Here is a 23,325-nt window from a genome sequence, read left to right as displayed (position 1 = left end):
GAGCGAATGCGAATGTGAATATCTGCTTTGTAAGATTAAGCGCAGTATAATGTATTGCATAAAGTTTATACAGCCTCCTAAAATGAGTAGCTTGATGCAAGAAGCATGTTGTGCAAAATATATACTTAACTAACTTTTACAAAGTGTCTATAATTATATGAGTATTATATATGTTTGCACTATATCCCTCTCGCGTATTTCGTACACTATTATATATTTTATACAACTAATAAACAGTTATGCGAATACTGAATATATTGTATATAAAATATATATTATATATGAAAATATGCAAGCGATATTTTAAAATTAAAATTTCCTCCTTTGTAGAGCAAAAAATTTAATATAAAAGAAACCTAAAGCTGTTCTAAGCAAGTTAATAGTAAATACTTGAGTTTTGTAACTTATGAAAACATATTTCTTTAACATGATGTCCATTACAAATTGAGGGATCAGTCAAATTTGATTTACGACGAAAAAGCTCGATTTTCCGCGCTCCGTAAAAAATAAAGTATATAAGTAAAGTAAAAGTATCATAATAGGCGGCGAGAATATGGTGGTAATCTTTCCCTTACGAGAGTATGGCTTCACGTACAGAGTCTCGTACACGGGGGATATTGGATTAAAAGCTTCATATTGAAAATCTTATCACGCGACACAAAACGCCAGAAAGTATTCATATATAAGTTCCGAAAAAGAAACACCTTTGTGCGCGCGGAAATCGAAATTCGCGATATTAGATGTATGAAAGATAAAGTGACTTTCCGATTTCTATGTCGATCGTGTTCCCATACGATCGCGATTGAATTGAAAATGTATTTGGAAATGCGAAATAATTATGCGACCATAAATTCAAATAAATGTCATTTTTTTAAAACACATATTCAAATTCTCTCACATTGCTAGCACGTGTATGTCTTTTAATTATTTTAATTATTATAATTATTACTATCCTAGCAAAATTATAAAAATTTCAGTAGTGTTCTTTAATTATTTTTACAAAATGTTAAATAAAAATAATATATTATTTAAAAGAAAATTATATAACAATAAAGTCTTAAATCGTTTAATTTAAATGTAAATTAAAGTCCCGAAAATATGTACCTATATAAAAAGAACCTAAATAATACACATTAAATAAATATTTCACGGTTGAATAATTTTTTGTATCAATCCGCACTTTGTTCGCTATTCCATACAATAAGTGCAAAATATATATATTTATAACAAAATTATGTATCAAAGTTACGTATATCTCTCGAGACGGGGAAGTTGGATTAAAGTATGTAAAGTGTTAAAAGCGTTGAGATTTGCACAAGGAAACTTTTCAAGAGTCACTAAACGAGAAGTTTAATCTATCGTCGCATGTAACTTTGCTTCGAGCGTAACACAAAACGAGAGGGAGTCAAAATACATTTAAAGTTTGTAAAAAGGTTAAACATACATCGAACCCTCGTAATCGACTCGAAATCAAATTCCACGTGGCGAAGTTTATTAAAGTATCCTAGACACGTACCTGTAAGCTCTAGTGATATTCGTCGCGTTCGAGATGTAAGTAATTATGTAATGTCACTGGGAGACGTAATGTCACGACGGAGAGCGGCTCACAACACCACCTGTCCGCTCGAGCGCCGTCGCGCGAATGACAAGGTCGTCGTCATTGAGCGCGACCGCACGACGTGTTTACACCGCAAAATACGAGCGTCGAGCCGGTCAATTTGTTTTTCACCCCACTCCCACTCCCCCGCGAAATATTTTACGTATTACTACAAAATAAATGTATCCATTACATTCCGAATCAATTTCAATGAATAGACGATTATCGCGCCATTAATAAAAGAATGTTTTACTTATTATTTGCAAGTTGCATTTTAAATATCAACATTTAATTATATATATAGTATATATATAATTATTTCATTATATATATATATATATATATATATATATATATATATATATAATATATATTAAATATATATATATATATATATATATTAAATATATATTTAATATACATATATATATATATATATATATATGTATATCAAAGCACAAGGTTATATATTATTATTTAAAGATCCAACGTCTTAAGTTCTCGCGATACAAATTCTTTGGCGAAATTTTCTCGAGGAGTTCTAGACTCTCGTGGCATTTCCGGATCGATCAAACAAAATGTTGACCCGACTCTCGCAACGAGGTTTATGCATCTTATTACAAGCAAAAGTCTTTTAGCTGATACGCGAACAGAAAATTGGATTCAACGGTAGAAGCGGCAAGAAGAATAGAACGTCTCGTACAAGAAGAGTAATTGCCGAAGCAATTTAACTAGCGACGACGTTGAGCTGCCCTCGCAATATACCGTTGCCGCTGATACAAAGCTTAAAACATCTCTCGAATGTCGAAAGCTTTTCATTCCGCGTCGTTAACTCGACGACGCGAATATCGCAAAATAATAGCGAAAATCGCTAATAAAAATTTATTATTTTTTACAGAAAGTTTTTTTTTCATTAAAATTCTTTGAAATCGTCCCTCCGGGAGCAAAGTTTTGGAGAAGATGGAAAAATAAATTTAATTTTTTTTTTTTTTTTTATTAATCTGTATATTGATTTTCTCTCGAATTTTTCTTCCATTGTTATTCAAAACGAATAGTTAATTGCAGGTTTTAGAGTCGACAAGAAGCAATGCGGAAAAAGAGAGAGAAAGAACTGAAAGAAAAAACTCTTTTATACATGCAAGTTAACAAAAGCTTCCGGTCTCTTCAGTCGAAGCAAACGTACAAGATCACAAAGTGGTTTCCTTCATTAAAGTAAATACGTAAAACAGTTAGCTTTTAATTTTGTCACATTATTGTTATACACATCGTTAATTTCTTTATTTAACAGTGCTATTTTAATTGTAAGACCTGTTTTCTAAAAGCCAAAGGAAAAAGAAACAAATATTGCCTCTCTCAAAGCTTATTATCTATTAATTTACTTATATATTTATGATTATAAATGATGAAACTAAATTTGCTTCACACAAGACATTTGCTCTATAATAATAAAACTTGTGTCGTTATTAATAAAATCTGCAGGAGAAAGCGCGTAATTAAAATTTTAACAAACAAACAAAAAAAAAATCATATACACTCTTTACAATATAATTCTATTTAAATAAAATATATTAATCAAAAAGATATTTAAAAACCCATTATCATATCGATTGTAATAATTTTATAAAAATTTAATTATGAGTTGTAGAAATTTAATTATATTCTTAAAATTGAATTGATCAAATCTTTCATCTTTTTTCGGTCTTGAATAAACAAAACCGAACGGATTCTTTTTTCGGGTTTTTCTTTAAGATATTCTTCAAGTCTCTCTCTCTCTCTCTCTTTTCTCTGCAAAAGTAGCTAAAGTTCCGTCACATTCGTCGCAAATCAATCAACGGCACGCGTACCTCAGGCAAATATCCCTTTCTAAAGTAAATGTCATTTGAAGTAAGAGGGCTGCTTAACATGCGAAGGTTTTCTACCAGTTTCATCAAACTTTCAGGCCGCCCTCTTTGAACTTTGAACCTCGCTACCCCGGAAAACACTACCCTATGAATGTTTGCAAGCGCTTATGCTGCCGAGTATAAAGAAAGTTGCTATAGGCGATGGAAAATCCGACCGCGACGGTTTTCCCAGTGCGCCTCCAACTTCTGACACGCTAACCTCCACCGACTTGCTCCGTATTACTGGAGATTCGTACTACTTAAATGTTTCAGAGAGATATAGGAAGAAAAAAGTTTAAAATGGAAGAATGAATGATATAGAATAGGAAAAGTTGGCGTAAAGAGATAGCACGCTTGTTGTTCGGTATAAACATCGCACGTCCGAAATTATTTTTCTTGCAGATAAAATTTTTGTTCTTTAAATGCAAAAAAATGGATTTTTAAAATTCCATTAAAAATAATACTGTCTTTAAATTCTAATAAAAGTATTGTATATAATACGTAATAAAAAATATATGTACGTAATATACGAATATATAATGGAAAATAGATTTGTAAAAAATAAAAAATAGAGAGCCTACAGAGAATATCACTGCAGTATATTAAAATGGGATTTTTAGTGTATTTTTAACGTTAAACAAAATATCATATTTTAATTTTCTTCCGTGTAAATAGATTTTGTCATAGTGTCACGTAAATTTTTATTTGATTGTAAGATATTATTTTTTAGAATTCTATTTTTTCAGGATATACAATTCCCATTTTATTTAATGAAAATATAAACTATAAAATCGTAAAAATTGTTGTAAAAATAAAATTTTATTATCAACATAATTTAACTCTTCTTCTATCAATAAATCCTTTTATTCCTTTCAATCATGTTTTATTTTATTTTCTCCGATTTATCATAAGAAAAATACGAAGCGAAAATATTCAAATAATTTTAATTCTCCGAAGAAACTTTGATTCTTTTGTCTATAATATAATTATTATGTATATTATTGAGTATGCACAAATATTGTTCAAACGACAATATAAATAATATATAAAATTCCACTTCACATCTCTCTCTCTCTCTCTCTCTCTCTTGAATGAAGATTGCATGAAATCCCGATGTTGCATTTCAAAGGACAAAACCTGACAATATTCTTGATTACTAGCGTGATGGCGACTTTCTGTCAAACGAGAATCGGTGCCATCTATTCTTCCCGCGCAAATTGGAATTTCAACGGATTAAGGTCGTGTAACTTAATGCAATTCTAAAGAAATAACGACCGCGAAGCATTGCTGTGACCCACACACACACACACACTATTCAGATTTCGTTATTATTGCGGTGGAGCTATGTCAAATCGTTACCATGAACTCGAACTGAGAGAGACCAATGAGTTTGTAATTTCCGAAGGAGCAACGAAACAACGAACGCACGTGCGGCCAGAAAATTCGGTCGTTTCGCTGTCGAGTTGGACAAAAATAAAATATCCAAAAAAACGACGAATTTCGAAGAGCGCGACCCCGACGAGCCCATAAAGAGAGACTTTATAACCGCGCGGGAGACCATTAAAATACACCCGTTTCGACGAATAGTGCCATATACGCGTGTTGAAAGGTTTGTGATTGCTCGTTTAAATCGTCGCAATGCCAGACCGAAAATGTATCTTGGATTATTTCCGAGTTGAAAGAAAAAAAATGATCACACAATTAAGCAGCGACAAAAATGTAATCAAAGCAGCCCATTTCGAATCTAATCGAAAAAATCTCACGTTTAAAAAAAAAAAACAAACGACGAAAATTATATTTTTAATAAAATAACAGTGTGTAAAAAAATAAAAATTTATATTCGAAAATTCTAATAAAGCACAAAAATTTAATAATTTTTTTAACGCAATTATATACATTATACAATAATTCTTTTCATGTATATTTAAAAAATAAAAAGCTAGTAATAGTGTACGAAAAAAAAAATACAAAAATAAAATATATTCTGCAAGGATATTAATAAAGCAGAAAGATCCACTTGGGCACATTATCCGCGTATTTATACCGCTGATCCTTTTCATATTTCAGTTACAATGTCCCTCTCGTTTTTCGACTTTGACCATTTCTGCGCATTACCCTTCTTATCCGCTTAAGACGGTCCTTAAATTAAGACTAGGTCCCTAAGTGCCACGGCCAAACTCAGACGAAAGTTTCTCCTTCTGAAAAAGTTTCCCCGCCAAGTTCGCGGGAGACACCAAAGTGGCAACCAAGAAACGAAGGAGCGCGAGGCGGCAATAAAGCGGCGGCCGGGCGCGTCACGCACTTCGACTACTTGCTCGTCGGCCGACTCGTCGAGAAAACTACTTGCTCGTCGGCCGGCTCGTCGAGAAAACTACGCGAGATTATTTGCATCGCTTTGCATAATACCGCTGCTTACGCGGAGAGATATCCGAGGTTTGATACTCGGAGTGGATCGCCGAGCGACAGCCCACGTTTAATATCGATTTAATTAAATCATTTTCAACGCGCCTTTCCCGCCTCTGAGATCCACCACTCATCTCATCTCTCTCTATCTCTCTCCTTCCTCGATTCTACCACCTGTCTGCCATCTTGCCGGAGAAATGCCGCTATCCTCGCGCGTGATTTAATTCTCTCGAGGAAATTTAATTGAGGAGAGACGCTTCTCTAGGAACGATACGACGCCTGCGGCGGTTAGCCTCGTAATATGTTAGCCGCTTAACGTCATTCGCCGGCTATTTTTCACGGATGAAAGCCGCGGTCGGGATCGATGAGTAAATGGGAAGTCAAGGTCGAGGGACGATAAATCGACGCGATCGTCTCGAACGCTGATTTTTTTCGGGGTAATTAACCTGACGCCGCGATTCAACAGAAATCTTTGTAATTAAAGTAGCAGTTAATGATATATTATGTGTATAGTTTTAAAACATTGATTACATATACATTAAATTATATATATTATAATATATTATAATACATTATATATTAAATTTTATATATATATATATATATATATATATTATAATATATTATAATATATTATATATTTAATATACAATACTATATGTATAATATATTATTTGTATATATATGAATTTTTATATACATATATATTAAAATCTTGTCTAAATTAATGTTGCAAAAGCCCAATGAAGTTTCACAGATATTTCTGGCAAATTCAATAGACTTGCAGTTCTAAAAGTTCAAGCCAAGATCTGTGAAAGAAAAAGTATTTTGTCGCACTTTCGCGTATTTTATTCGCTTCGTGGAGTCCGTCACGCGCTAATTTGATTTAGTACGGAAATTAAATTATGTTGTGACGACAGAAAATAGTCACTTCGTTTATTGCTTCAACATGTTTGACAATTATTTATCGAACGCCCAAACTATTTGTCTTATTCTCAACTAGCAAGGGAAATATTCAAAGAAAATTTATGTTAACCAAAAAGAATAAATAGATACATATTATATATCGAAATAATATCATAATTCTTATTGTGTCTGATAATTTGTAGTATAGAATATTTCGAACTATACATATATGTATCTTTCTAAGGAAATATCATTTTTCTTACTTTACTATCTACTTGACATTTTAACAAATATAAATATATTATAAAATAAAATATCACATAAATATAGTAACACAAAGATCCATTTATTACTGTTTACAATTGTAAACGTAATCATTTCTCTCTTTCATAACTTTTTCTTTGTTAAAACATTTAAAATCGCATTCATCAATTTCTGTTAACTTCAATTATAACTTAACCGATGCCCTTTCAGTTTAAATTTTAGAAAATTAACTCTTTCTGATGGAAAACAGTTTTTGAATGAAAATCATAAATAATGACTCGTCTTTATAAACCAGATAATATTTTTATCGACAAAAGAAATTAATTCGATATCAAGAACGCTCATCAAATAATCATTCAATAATCTCTTACCTTTCGGATGAAAATCAAGTGGAATCCACCAGTTCATTCCCTTCTCATCGCCTTCGCTCGTTATTAAAAAAAGGGGGCACGTAGGGGACGACTGTGATAAATGACATTTCCGCCTATGTGAAAAATTGAAATAACTTTTCACGCGGTCGGGGAATACAACATTTCCCGGCCGAATTTTCGCTCGTATATTTCTCGCCTCGTACCGGGTTACCGAAAAATTCGTGAGAAGGGGACTCTCGGAAAAATAAAATCCACCTTTCGACGACATAATTCAAGGAGAAAAAAAGCTCTCGCTGTAAAAAAGGAATATCATTCGCTAACACGACGCAACGAGGAGAAATTCCGCAATCGCGTAACGGCATAATTTAATATACCTTCGGTTAACGTCTCAAGTCACCGTCAGCCATCATTACGTGCAAATATCGAATACCGGGAGGCGAAATAATATCGATCTGTTCGAGAAGGGAGAAAAGCGAGGCGCGCTTCGGAATTTCATTCATACCGCACGCGGAATTCGGAGACGTTCTTATTTAAATTCCATCGATCGCGCTAATTATATCGTACGCGATGTGGCTGCAATATTTTTTCCTCATATTTCGCTTGAAAATTCACGTGAGAATTTCATTGAGGACATATTCATTTTAATGATGAATGCAATACGATTATAAAATTACTATCTATTTTTAAAAATTAATATACTTTTTTATTTCTTTTTTAAAGAATTTGGGGAGAAAAGCGATATTGAAATTCGGGATAACATCGTATGTAAATAAAAAAATATTATATAATAATATATGCACACAATATAATAAATAAAAATAGTAAAAAACCAATCAATTGAATATTAGACGAATCAAATTCAATACAAGATGTACTTGAAATAACTCACCAACTCTGCGATGAATGATATAATCCTAAGATAATAGACACTTACCTGCAACAAAGAAAAGAATACAATCAGTATAAACAATTAATAATGCAATTAAAAATTTCTAATAAATGACTATGGCATACTACAACAATAAATAGCAATTCGGTATATAAGAATAATAATTGCAATGTCGCGATATAATAAAGTGCCGTGTATGTGTCACCTATGAATGATTTTCGAGCGACCCTTCTGACCAAGATTATGGTCATACCATAGGGTAAACAGACGGGATAGAATTAAAAATGATTGATGACGAGACCCGAGTATAAATTTGATTTAACTGACATTTCGTCTTCTCGCCTTTTCAGAATCAAATATTTCAACATTTCGTTTACATCAACATTTTGATCAAATACTTTGATTTCATCCCTCCGTCATATTATTATATCAACAAAAATCACAGCCGCTATTTTTCTTATTTCCATCCATTGAATAACAAAAATAGACTTATTTTTATTTATTAAAATTAATTTTGACTTATTAAAATTAGTTTTGAATTTTCTTCTTTTTTTTTTTTTTAATTTAAATACTAAACGTTTTAATCGTGATACCCTTTATTTCGCGATTGGTACAAAAATAAGTCTATTTTTGTACCAATCGTGAAATAAAGGGTATCACGATTAAAACGTTTAGTATCTAAATTAAAAAAAAAAAAAGAAGAAAATTCAAAACTAATTTTAATACGAAGTTTGAGAAATGAATTTAGCTTCCGGATCTCTTGCCGTTTTAATCCGCAGATTATCCGACCATTTTTCAATTGTCGTCACTTTGTGATTTCTCGTCCGGGCACGTTTTAATGAACAAGACCAGAATCGCAAGACGAGATGTTGCATCCGCGAAAAGCAGTTCATACCGGATTCATCTGCGCCGAGAAGTGGCGTAACCCATTTTGGCGCGCGGTAATGGGATCATTTCCGACCCAATAAATTTCACTCCGGCAAACTAAACTCGTCTCTCACTGTCGCCTTCTCTCTCCCCTTCGTTGTATACCTGTGTGTATACACCTGCAACTCCGCCGTGCGCCTTCGCTACGGGAAGTGCCACACAAGTGACGCAAGTGTGTTCAATGTAGCGTATCGGTGAAACGACAATCACTGTCTGAGGCTCGAGAAAACCACGGTGCTCATTCGCAATGGTTTCCGCTATGTCTTCATACCTTCGAGAGGCATCGGGCAACGAGTTAATTTCACAAGATCTAAGGTTTAATGAAAGTGGAACGAAACGAGGCAGGAAGATTGAGGAAGAATCATTTTCCACGATCGTCAAATTAATAGCTGTCGTTAAATTATGTAAGTACTCATTCTTCGTCGGAATCAAAAGGAATTGCAATCGTTCATTATTATTGCAGAAATTAATTCTCATCAAACTTGAGATGAATTTTCAAAATTGTATGTATAAATATAATATATACAATATTTTGTCAAAATATATATATATATGTATATAAATCCTGTTTTTTTTATAATACTCATATAATATATTTATAGGATATAAATAAGTAAATCGAATTTAATGCTTAAACAACGCGAAAATACTTGTTAAGCTCTCTTCTTATGGCGGTAGAATTACGTCTTCATGCATGAACGTTTGTTTTTATATGTCTCCACGGATAGTTGTCGTTATCATTGTCGTTGAGATCTCAATTTCGTAAAATGCTCAACGGCTTAATGTCTTTTCGACAGTTAAGATCTTACCGAGACGAGTATTCCCGAAGAAAGCCTCTAGTTTTTTTCCCCCGTGGTGGCAACGACGTCGTAACCTTCGTTTTTCTTAAACGCATTCTAGGGTTTATCGCGCGGAACGCGTTTGAAAAAGCTACAAAGTGTATCTTACGTACCGTTCTCCAATTTTCTGTATATTCACAATCGAGGAAACGATAAGCGTTTTCGAAATGAATTGACAGTTAACGATATCGTAACATTCTCGAGGATCTTCCAAGGTACTTGTCAATTTTTTTTTTCTTGAATTTTTCTACTAGATTTTTATACAAAAAGTTTAACTGAACAATTTTCGCAATCATTATCCCCTCGGTAAATTTATACGAATGATCCAATTTTACAGAAATAATAAAAATCACATAAATAAAATGATTTATAAAATGAGAGAAAATCTTGACATTTAATAAAATAAAATCAGAGTGTCCAGCAGACTCAATGGAAAAAATTCTCTGATTTTTTTCAGATTTTCCAAGATCAGAAATTAATTTTTTCCCTGACGTTTTAGTATTATTTTTTCCAAATATATAATTTGCACATATTTATAAATTAATTAAATTTTTGTCAACAATAAAAAGATTCGGAAGTTAAAAAAACAAACATTTTAATCAATTATACAATCCGCATTATGTACAATAATCAAACCAAACATGTCACTATAAACTATTTAAATAATCCTCTTTTTTAATTATATTATATCAAATTGTTTAGTTTTGTCTCTATCAAACACATTGAAATAAAATAACACGACGATAAAAATATAAATTAACAAACACACTGTAGATAAATCGATTTTTAACAACACAGAAAATTATCGTGCTACGGTAGTCAAGGAAAAGTTTATATTTATTTAACAAAAAATTTCAATTACTGAGACAAATGTAGAATAATATGAAAAAAATCCAGATAAATAGTATTTTTTTCCCTAGACATCCTGAAAATTGAGAATAAAAAAAAAAATGTCTTGCGCAAAAGATTTGAGAGAACGAAAGAGACCTTATCAAATATTTCTTAAGAACGCTATAACGTTTCGGAGCGTCTTCGATATATATCTCGGATAGAGATCTGGTAGTTATTACGAGCTTGCGCACGAGAGTACATTACACGAAACCAATAATTTCGCGCCGCCACTGCGAAATTACTCAGGACGGAAATCCGGTACTCCAGGCGGTACTTAAGACGGAATCCCCCAGCTAACCTGCCCCGGAGAGATCCAGATCCTCCAAATCTGGCGTAGTCTATCCCGCCAGCTAAGTAAGACTAGACTGTTAGACGCGGGATTTCGCGGGAACATAATCTAGAAAGCCTCGTACCTCATAACCCATGCTCTATGAGCCCTGGGCACCGCAGCGCTAAACGTGGGTGGCGTCTATCTAGCGAGCAATTGCGTCATTCTGCGACAGTCGTTTCAAAATTCGCACCACTTTACTTACTTCGGTCCTCGTCGACTTAAAATTCGCGTTTCGAATAGGAGCAACGTCTCGAAATTATTAATGAGATATGGAATTGCACTTATGCATCCTGGTGCATGGTAACCGAGTTGCTCCATCGAGAGAGAGAGAGAGAAATAAGTTTCTACACACCAGAGTTGGTGAGAGAAACTCTGGAATTTACTTTAAATACAATTTACTGAAAGCCGAGAGAGAGAGGTGAATCTCTCTCGAGTATAGGTCATAATGTGTACCGCTGTTAAATATATTTATATATGATACAGAAATCAAATTTCTTTTTTAGATTGTAAAAAATTAAACAGAAAAAAAATTTAATTTTATTTGTTTAATTGAATCTTATGATATAATTTGTAGGAAGAATTCTGAAATAAAGTTGAGTTTATTTATTAATAGGTCTGTTCGTTTTGGCTATACTATGCAAGAGATTGTCTTTTTTGCTCGACATTGGGAGGAAAAAGATAACCTCTGAATTAGTGTAGCCAAAACGAACAGACCTAATATTATTTTACTATTCCTGCGATAAAGAGAGAGAGAGAATCCGAGAATTATTCTTCTATTTGTATTCACAACTAAGTGCCGAATTTAAACGACATCTGTTTCGAAATTGAATTTCCAGCTTATCGAGCGTGAATCTGATTTTCATCAGATTTGCATGATTAATGCAGCTGAATCGGCTAAGTCAAACGTTTGACAATAACTTATATTTATTCGCGCGATTGCAATATTTTAAAGAATTAATTACGAATAAACCCCTTCGATCTTTTTTATCTCGCTAAAGCTCGTGTGTATATTTCCTAGAATATACGTATACACGATGCAGGTAAACACTTCCGAAACAATCCCGATATAATTTATTATACAGGTTCTCTACCCCTGGCCTTTGTGCGGGAAGTTGAGCGAGAGTTTGTGCCCGAAATCAGCGCGCATTCTCATCAACCGGGAGCGTTCATTAAAACCGGAAACGTTCCGGGCAACGTATGTCCCGAACCAGTTTGACCGGCCATCGCGCGGTTTCCGGGTAATCGAATATTCGCGTGATCAAGGAGGAACAATCTGCGCAACACGATCACGCGTGTCGACCCGACCTTCTCGAGTAAGGCCGCAATTAACTAACCCACCCTGATTGAGTCATGGCCCAGAAAGAATGAAGCCGTCCAACTACAATGTGTGACGGATGCAGCGGTTACGTCCGTCATTCGAAGGGATCGCTCGAGGCTTTCCCATCTGGTTATATGTGTCGGAAGCGAAACACGCGATAATTAATTAATTAATTAGATCCAGAGATCCCAGAAAGTCAAATTAACTCATTTCAAACGTGTACAAGAAATATCTATGCAACGCTGTTTAATAAAAAAAAAAAAAAAAAAAAACAGCTGATTGACAGATCGATATTAAAACTTGTTTGTTTGGTTAGATGAGGGAAATTTTTTTTAATTCTTTGCGTGTATCGATATACATTTTTTCTCATTTTATTTATGTGATTTTTATTATTTCTGTGAAATTGATTATTCGTACACAAATTTACCGAGTGAATGATCGCGAAAATTGTTCAATTAAACTTGTTATATAAAAATCTAGAGAAATCCAGGGAAAAAAATACAAGGTGTATTTTTCTACCAAGAAAATATAAATCTTATTTTATCGTAAAAATCTCGATCAATGTGTAGCGGATATAAGCTTGCTCTTGCTCGATAGTTTCCATTTCTGATAATAAAGATTGATTCGGAGCGTCGAGTATATAGTACTAACGTCATCGCTGAAGCAGCGAGTACCGACCTCGCTACGTCAAGAGAGAGCCTCGCTTGACCACGCCGTGACGCTCGTAGGAAATTACAAGAGCGTACCTGTCAGCGGCTAACGCGATTACAGTCGTCTCCGTAAAGACGAATGTTCCTTTTACGCCTTTTACGCCCCGCCACCTGGTCTTAAGTGCATCCGCGCGTTAACGTCCAGATGACTTTATCCTACGGAACAAAAATATCACCCGGCCAGTCGACGGATATTGCTCTCTCTCTGGAACGATACCTCATTCCGGATCGAAATGTTTCCGCCAAATTATCATTGCGCTCGATTTTCATTTCCCCGATTTTATTTTCAACCATTCACGTACCAATCAATGCTAAGAAGCTATTAGATAATTATACAATTGTAAATATATGTTCTTCATTATGGGAAACACAAATTAATGCGAGAACAGAGAAATAGATTTACTTTTAGTTTTATTTTTTTTATAATAATAGTAATCTGCGTTTATTGTATAATTGCGTGCATTTAAAAAAAAAAAATATATATATATATATATATATATTATGTTATTATATATAAAGCGTGAATTCTATTTCGGAGTTCAATGAACATTATTGGAAAATTATTTTCTCAGCGCACATTGCATGATATAATTTAAAAATGCTTATTGAAAACTATTTTCTTTTGTTCCCATTGCAAAAAACCAACCGTCTGTTACAAACATATTTTTTAAATATTTTTTAGATATAGTAAACAATTTTAAAAATTTTATTTCACATTAAAAATTTATTTTGTAATTTCCTCTTCACTTCTCCACAGATTCGACACATCAGAAAAAAAAGATAATTTAAACATCATTCATGATATTCCTGAAAAACAATATCTTTTTCTTCAAATTTTACATTTTTTCTATTATCTATTCACTCTACTATATTTAAAAAAATATTTGACAGAGAAATCTATTCACACAAAAATCAAAGTATTCTTATTTCAAAAATAATTAAAATATAAAAAATAATTAAATATTATTTCGAAAATACGTATCTATAAGGAGAAGATTTATATTTAAATAAAAAATAACTGTTAACTGTGTTTAAATTAAATTTTCTATTTTTAAATATATAAACTATATTATTTGTATCGTGTCGAATCGGGAATGCAAGAAAAAAAAATCTTTGTTATAATTTTATTTCAATTTTATATATCAAGGAAAATACAATATTTCGTATTTTTCTAATTGCAACGATAGTAACGTTGCTTCAAAAATAAATAAATAAACAAATAAAATAAAACAAATCTGCTTTCATGTAGAAATCTGTTCTATTTGTTTCTCTCGTAGCTCTCGTCGGAACAGAAAACAGCCTGCGCAATGTTTTCGAATCTATCTCCGATGTCATGCGAGAAAAATATGGAAAGCGCGGGAAGACACTTGCATTTGCGACTTAAAGGACGCAGAGCTCGCATTTTATTTCGTTTCGCGAAGAATTATGAGGGACGAACCAGGCGCGATGTCGCCTCGGCGGCGTCGGGGCGCTTTTTGAGACATTTTTGAACGAAAATTTTTCGAACGAGCGTCCATCCACGATGCTGCGTTTTGGCTTGGACACACGCGACACGTGTAAAACGCGAATTTAAAGACCGCTACGCGGCGAGCCATGATAAAGCACATGGCGAAGCCTGCGTCCGCGCTCGGTTAGCCTCGGTTGAAAACTTTGTTCGGAAATTCAGTCAACGACTGTAGAAACGAAAGCACGAGAACTTTGGAGAGCGCTCGACTTGTTTAGGATAAATCGTTACGGTGAAAAATGCAAAGAAACACGACTGAGATATATCTCACGCACAACAGTTGAAATAATACATTTGTGAATTTCGCGAATTTCCAAGATTTATGACAACTTGAAATATGCATCGATTTGTGTCATATATAATACTAATTTGAAGAGAGGAAAATTCTAAATATTTTTTTATTGTAAATTGAATAATCAATTATTATTTTTGCAAGCTATTTTCATCAGCAATTTTGATTAATGATATTAAATGGGAAATAAAATTGCATCTCAAATTTTAATATCTTAAAAATTTAATATAATACTCGCATTTAAAATAATCTAAATTTTAATTAAATCGATAAAAATTAAATTTCCATCGATTCGAAATAATTCTTCCTGATAAAAACATCGAAATTATTTTTTATCACTTCTATTAAAAATATTTTGCTTTTTGCTACGTTCCAAAATTAATCGGTTCTAAATGCTCGGAAATTTTTCAAAATAGATCGCAAACGATTCGAACGGTTAAAGTAGCTGGTTTTTTCGAGGAGTAGAATGAAATTGAAACGTACGATATCGATAGCGTACATTTATCTGCTTTTTCCTCGCGATTGATTCCGAGAAATGTCAATAAATTACATATTCTATACTTCAATGGAATCGCTTGTAGGCTTTATGGCACAAATCGCTCGCCGAATGATCGCGTCTGCACTTTCCACGAGCTTCTCTCGTTTTCGTTCGTATGCTACATTGAACATCAGCAAGAAAGATGGGCGATCAACTCGAATCTCTCGTAGACTTACGGTAAAAAGTAGTCAAAAGCAGTCGTGTATTACAATCCGCGTAGCGGATTGGAATTATGCAACGCGTTTGATTAATTTTTCAATTTTTTTTTCCTTTAAATTCGCCTACTTCGTTCTAAAATTCCTCTAATAAAATTTAGTGCACAGTGAAATTTTACTAACATTTCTTATATATGCATCAATTCAAATTTAGATAAAATGTTATCGCATTTATATATGCAAAATGGTGGCCCACATAAAGCGTTACAAGCCAATAACTCTAAAAATATTTGTCGAATCAAAAAGATATTTCACGAGAGAGCGAAGAACAAGTGAATAATTTTAAGTGGAACCTCTTATAAAATGTTACATATTATTATACGAAGAACACAAGTAAATTTTTATTTTTATTTGCTTGAAAAATGCTTTGATCAAAAATTATAGGCATTTAAATTTTAAAATGCATTATTCAAACGAATGATAAAATGATAAATTAAATGAAAGACTTTCTAAGATTTCTGCATTTTTATCTACTATTATATATTCTACTTAATAAAAAAAAGTTTTAATATTTTAATTTATTAAAAAAAAAATGTTTTAAATTAAAATAAATTTATTTTGAAGAAAAAACTATGGTTAAAGTTATTAGAACACTTTACATGAATCACCCTGTATATTTGCATTACTTAATGCAGATTCAAGATTATACCGTTTAATTTTCAACATTGAGTACAAATGAGTAACGTTGACGAGTGATAATGTTATGTACATTCCCTTCATTATTAATGTTCTTTGCAATTCCCTATGCGTCGCGTCACGGTATAAAGTTATCAATTATAAACCTTCATTAACTACGAAATAATCCCGTAACAAAGTGCGCAGGGAGGGCGGGAAAATGGAATGGCAGCAGCTGCTGTCATTAAATCTATCGCGATCCGGGCAGCATTTGCTGAGGGACCGAGCGAGATGCACGATGCATATATAGCGCAAATTCGGTGCATTAATCAAGCCTTCGATATATCGGACATCGATACCGCGACGCACATTGTAGAGGCTCTACGCGACGAATGGAGGATCCGCTCGGACCACATATCGATCGTCCTCTTATAAATTATACAGGGTGGGCCACTTTAATGCTCTACCCCTAAATATCTCTTCCTTCGATTTTTAAACAAAAATTCTCGCAAAAACTGTTGGACCGTAAGGGAAACAGGATGTCGATTTGTTTACAGATCGCCACTTTCGAGATATTCTCTTATCATCGCTTTTTTAAATGGAAATGGATTTATTTTTAAAAAAATGTTTGTAATTTTGAAATATTATTAGTGTCCCACAAAAACTTATGTGAAGTTCCTAGAAGCTCTTTTGCCCGAGATGCACGAGCGTATTCCCTTTCAACAGTTCTGACATTATTATTTCCACATAACTCCATCGCTTTGATCGTATCGACTGTCTGTGATAGGTAATCCATTTTGATCTCATTAAAGTGAATTTAATCTATTATGCAACAATCATTGGATATCACTACGGAAAAACACACAGTAAAATTTAATTAAGCAGAAAGTGCATGTTTGCGTAATACTTTATAATTAAAAAATTGATTTAAAAAATCAAGAAAATTAAATTTGCCTAAATACCTACAACTTTTATTTTTACAAAATCCTATTAGTTAGTTTTTTTTTTAATCGCGCCATTTAAACAAATCATACTGTTTTATGTCTCCCTCAAAATCAAACAATTTTATGCGAAATATATATCTCCTTTTATAAAAAGCATAGAAAAAAATATTTAAAGTAAGGCATTAAAATAGCTCATCCTTTATACACGTTTAAAAAATTATTTAAAATTCTCATTTTTTGCCCTCTCTCTGTCAGACTTCTGCTACCGAATTTACGATAGTAGACTGAAGATCGCTCATAAGCCCCAGCCCTACGCATTACGTGAGCGCCCTTCGACGGCGAGAATCCCGCCATTCCCACGCTAATAACTCTCCCGAAGCTGTCGAAGGAACGACGAGAGAGAGAGAGAAACAGGACCTGTGCTCGGGGCCCTTCTTTGCCTTCCGCAGGGCGGACACGGCCGCGGCTCTTCATCGTCCATCGTAAATTTCTGGCCGCGGACAGCACTTTTCGCTGCCGCGCGAGCGAGAAAAGGCCGGTAGTCAGCACCGAAAATACTGGCCGCGCGAACGCGTGCAAAAATTTACGAGCGCGGACCCCTGGCGATCGTCGGGGCGGATCGTCGAGAGCCGCTCTCGAGGAACTCGTGTCCGCGTCTTCGCCTGCTCCGAAAGAGAAAGAGTGCCGTTTAAAATCTCTTAAATTATAATATAACGTCAGGTTTTTAACGTCGAATTTTCGAGAGGACTAGACTACAAATTTTTTATTTCTTAAAGTGGCTGGGACAATCAACATTTCCAAAATGGGAAATAAAAATTTTATAAATTGCACTTCAAGTATCTGAAGTGGGATTTTATCAAGCTTTTTTTAATATATTTGAAAAATAATTAAAATTTATTCAAAATTGTTACTGTTTATGTTGTGAAATAAATATGAAAATTAATTCAAGATTATCACTATGATGTGTATTAATAAATGTATTAATAAATCCAACAATTTCGAGAATGGAACATTTTATGAATTACACTTCAAATATCCGAAGTGGGATTTTATCAAGTTTTTTCTAATATATTTGAAAAATAATTAAAATTTATTCAAAATTGTCACTGCTTATGTTGTGAAATAAATATGAAAATTAAATCAAGATTATCACTATGATGTGTATTAATAAATGTATTAATAAATCCAACAATTTCGAGAATGGAAAATTTTATGAATTACACTTCAAATATCTGAAGTGGGATTTTATCAAGCTTTTTTTAATATATTTAAAAAATAATTAAAATTAATTCAAAATTGTCACTATAATATGTACTAATAAATGTATTAATAAATCTTGAAAAGCGAACGTAACCATAAGCGAATAAACCATCCGATCGCCCTTTCATAAATCACGTTGATAATTTTCGCAACATGCAATATTATACTTTTGTCAAGTGAAGACGAGAAGAAAACTTATGTTTCACTCCGAGTCGCTGTTTTATAACTGTCCCAGTTTTCCAGGACGCCGGCGACATTTGAAAGAGGTAGCGTTAAAAAAATATATATATAGAAAAGTAGAAAAATAGGAAAAAAAGAAAAAGAAAAATTGTGAGCACACTGTGTAATCCTCTTCAGAAGTCTCGCTCTCTCGTATTATATATATAGTATCTCGAGAAAATGATATTTTCTCTCGAACGCATTTCCTGATTATGTATTTCCGAGTGCATTAAACTTCGAAGCCAATCTGAGCCATGTTGTTTGAATTTAGTCAACGTTACGTGATTACAGGAACAGTTGCATAAGTATAACGTTTACCGTAATTAATTTAAATTACAAACGAAAACTATACCGAGACAAATATAAATGTCAATTCGTCAAATTAATAAATCATTAATTAATTTGGGAGAACATATGCGAATGCAATGTTACGTCACGTAGATATACACACAGATTCGCACAAGTTAGAGTTACACTGAAAAAAATACATGTATTTTTACATGGAAATTACTAGTTTAAAACTGGAAAAGTTACTTGCTTATCACTGTAATTTTTTTTTCCATTTGTTTTAAAATGAAAATACATATTAATGTAAAAATATATGTAAAATATAGGTAAAATTACTATTTTTATTCAAAAATCATATGTAATTTTTAAATTTACTATTTTTATGTGTAATTCCATGTTCAGTGAAATATTTTTAATCTTGAAAATATTTAAAAATATATTTCATATAAAATTACATACAATCTGTAATCTTCCATGTAAGTATCAATATTGCATGATTATGCTGGGTCGGAAAAAAACCTAGCTTAATCATGTAATTTTACATAAATATTTTTTTCAGTGTAGATTTAAAAAAAGAAACTTGTTAAATTAATGGACATTTAATTGCAAGTAAAAATTTTCTTTCAAGCAATTTCGCAAATGTTTCTGCAATCAAAAAATTACGATATTAAGCTCAATCTTCGAAACATGAGACTGTCTAGAAAGTTACTTAAGTCTTTGCAAAGATATAATCTAAATAATTAGGTATTGTACTTATTTTATTAATTAAATTAATTATGCATGACATATTAGACGATTACGAAAACTGATTGTACAATAATATTCGATTAAGAATATATTTTCCAGAATTATAGAGAAATCATTATTGATAAATACTTTTGCTAAATATATATAAATAAATGTAAGTTCGTCGAAACCGATTGCGAATAAACTAAATTATAAATGGGCACCTATGATAATCTTTCCGTATGAAAATACGCACTTTATCTTGATTAATCAGATATTTGAAGAGCAATCCACACATTTGAGATCCATCAAATTAATGAACGTACACAACGTGATGAAGTTTCTCTTTGAAAAACTTGATACGATTCTGAAATAGACGCATCGTAATCACGCAAATGTACCGCGATGACTTAAACAACGCTTCGTGCTCTTGATTAAGTCGCCGTGAATTACAATGAATACACATACAAACGGCGAGAATTTGAAACTTGTCACAGCAAAGAGTAAACTTGTGCATTAAACTTCTAACAAAATGCTTTAACTGTCCAGTTTCCTCGGATAACCGCGGTTACCCGCCGTCTCATTAAATTTCGCGATTTAACTAATTAAAACCGCGCAACTCTTCTCTCTTTCTTTCTGCTAAAGCTAAGGCAAATTGATTGATTAAAATACGGTCATTCGAAAATGTTTTTGCTTTCGTTTTCTACGTACATTTAGTTATTATTAATAAAATAATAATAAATTTAATATAATGATAAATTACATGTATTAAGAACAAATAATATTTACTTCTATAATAAAAACTTTCATGTAGAATATAAGAAAAATAATTTCAAGATAAAATTATTCTTTTTCTTCTTTTTAATAAAAAATATTGTATTATTCTACTGTACTAAGTTGCAATGTTGAATTGATTACACGACGTTTAACTAATATATAATTACGACAAACGAAATTACTAAATTAAATGCAGAAGCTTTATTATTTCTATGCATATATTATTTTGATTTTTCAAAATGCAAAACAAGTTCAATAGAAAATACAATTTATCTCTTATTTTTTGCATCAAGTTTTCTCGATTGCATGTGAAAATGAATGAGATGTGACAACTTGACAAATCAAATCGCGAGTCATCGGAAATAAATAAATAAATGTATGTATACAAACAATATAAGATTTGCGTTTTCCTGCCATATATAAATATTTATTTTTTATGACATTTTACCTGCCGTAAATACATGAAAAAGTGCATCGTTAAAAGTTTACGGTAGTGTTTACACACAACCGGAAACGCGATGCAAACAACGCAAATGATGGCGATATGTAAACTACGCTTTTCAGAACTGTTATAAAAAATATGTTGCGTGAGAGTTGATGTAAATCATATAATAATCGTTCGTAAAAATTTTACAAGAAAGATTCATTTTATTTCAATATAAAAGTATATGTATGATCACATAATGTTATACACTGAAAAAAAATTAATTAACTTATCTGAACCTACTAACTAAATTACTGTTTTATTAATTGAACATATATTAGATTTAACAATCTTATATATGTTTTGTTAGACTTATATTTAATTTAAATATTTTTATATGTTTAATTAACAAAATAATATTTAGTTTAAAGAGTCAAGAAAAAGATTTCCTTATATCAAATAAATTATTTATTTGGCAGTATCGAAATAAATACTTATAAGAATTAAATAAATAATTATTTCAGCGTATAAATTTATATTGACAATTCGATCGAAGAATCTATCGTTCGAAAAATTTCCGAGCACCCCATAGATTTAATTTATAGATCACTCGAAAATCTCGTCTATGTCATTCCGTTTTCGCGTCAAGCTGAATACTGATAACCGAACTTGAATCACTCCGATTTCCTTCGCGCTTTTTTTATTTTTACAACAAAAACGCTATGTCACCGTCGTTGTGCGACGACAAAGAGAAAAGAGGGTGAGTCGGATGAGATACGACGACGACGTGAACGGATCTCGCGCAGATGGTTGTTCCTCAGTCGTAACAGTGCGAACGAGACATGGATTATGCATGCGATTGTCATGGTTGATGGTAACGCCCTGAGAATACTGTTATATTACCTATTAATGCAATAAATGCGCGTTTTGGAATATCATATATCGAGATTTTAGAACTAGATTTTAGAATTACACGCAAATGATAATCGTTTAAGTAATTTTAATAGAGATCTATTTTTCTCAACACAAATCACCTCGATCTTTTTACTTCGCAAAATTTGTCTTTCTATATTAATCAAAAATTTGTATTATTATATATTTTAAAAAATTACTTTTCGATTTTCTCTTCGTAGAAATTTAACTTGTCTATCTGTGCATTTAAATTTCGGATAATTTTTATATCGCGCTTATATTACAGAGGAAGAAAATGTCTACTCTTATAAAAATTTCGGGTAATTTTTCTATTATTAAATATTGATATAATAATATTGTTGGGTATTTTCAGAAATGTATATTGCGCTTATTCTACAAATAGCGGATGAAAATGCGTCGAGCTGTCACTACTCGCGACTGTGAATCGCGATGGGATCTCTCTTCGCTGTGTCAAACAGAATCCCCTACAATCTCTCAAGTACACGTCGAAGGAAACATGCCACCCTCTCAATGTGTCTGCTGCATGGCTTGCATACTGTGCATATAGCCCCGTGAGTTTTGCTACGAACTGATTAACTCCGACGCATCTCATCACACTTGAATCGCATCCCGTACTTTAATAATGAATTATCCACTGCTCTGCGCGTCGACGCTTCTCACGTTACAGTTGGAATTTCAAACATTGTCGATTTAGAAGTCTTGAATTAATATGTCTCTCTGAGAATTCCGGATGACTTCTTCAAAACCAATGATTGTCACCGTTAATTTAATTTTCACAGCAATTATTGTAATCGTATGAATTATTAAAATTTATGTTCAACGCCGTATAATAATGTACTTTTGCAATTTATTTTTAATATATTAAGATCGATTTGTTGCATGCAAAAATATTTATTCTCGAGTTTATAATTTTTATTTTATGATCGTGAACCTTTAATGTACTCCGTTGTCTGGTATACGGATGTAATTCCAATCGTATATTCGGTTTGACACTAATGTATTCATGAATATAAATCTCTGCCTCGTCATTTTACGATTACAAACTGAAATTATTCATACACGTATATACGATTGCACTGCGAACTTTCCTCTCACGAAATCTATATGCACCTATCACATGTCACCCAATCACCGTATCGATCCAATTTCCTTACATTCATAATAACTATCAAATCAAGTGCTGAGAAACGATCCGTGTTAGAGAGGGAGAGAGAGAAAAAGAGAGCAAGACGCGAAAAAAGAATTCTCACTTACAATTACTAAC

General features: G+C 32.6%; 1 protein-coding gene across 7 annotated transcripts in view; it reads right to left on the bottom strand.

The window, feature by feature from the left end:
* The window catches only part of LOC114930018 (dipeptidyl peptidase 4 omega), a 373,400-nt gene that overhangs the window by 158,288 nt on the left and 191,787 nt on the right, over nucleotides 1–23,325 (bottom strand). The window contains exon 1 of one of the 7 annotated variants that reach the window (XM_029301759.2): nucleotides 1,517–1,628. The exons of the other annotated variants lie outside the window; for them this stretch is intronic. The gene's annotated coding sequence lies outside the window, so the exon portion shown is untranslated. Of the gene's footprint in view, nucleotides 1–1,516; nucleotides 1,629–23,325 lie in introns of those variants that run through there. 7 annotated transcript variants of the gene reach the window in all.

Source organism: Nylanderia fulva, unplaced genomic scaffold (assembly GCF_048542155.1).
Source record: "Nylanderia fulva isolate GAGA-0341 unplaced genomic scaffold, ASM4854215v1 Scaffold9, whole genome shotgun sequence".
In the NCBI taxonomy this organism is placed as follows: Eukaryota; Metazoa; Arthropoda; class Insecta; order Hymenoptera; family Formicidae; genus Nylanderia; species Nylanderia fulva.
Note: the sequence above shows the minus strand (reverse complement) of the source record. Positions and strands in the feature narration are given on the sequence as shown.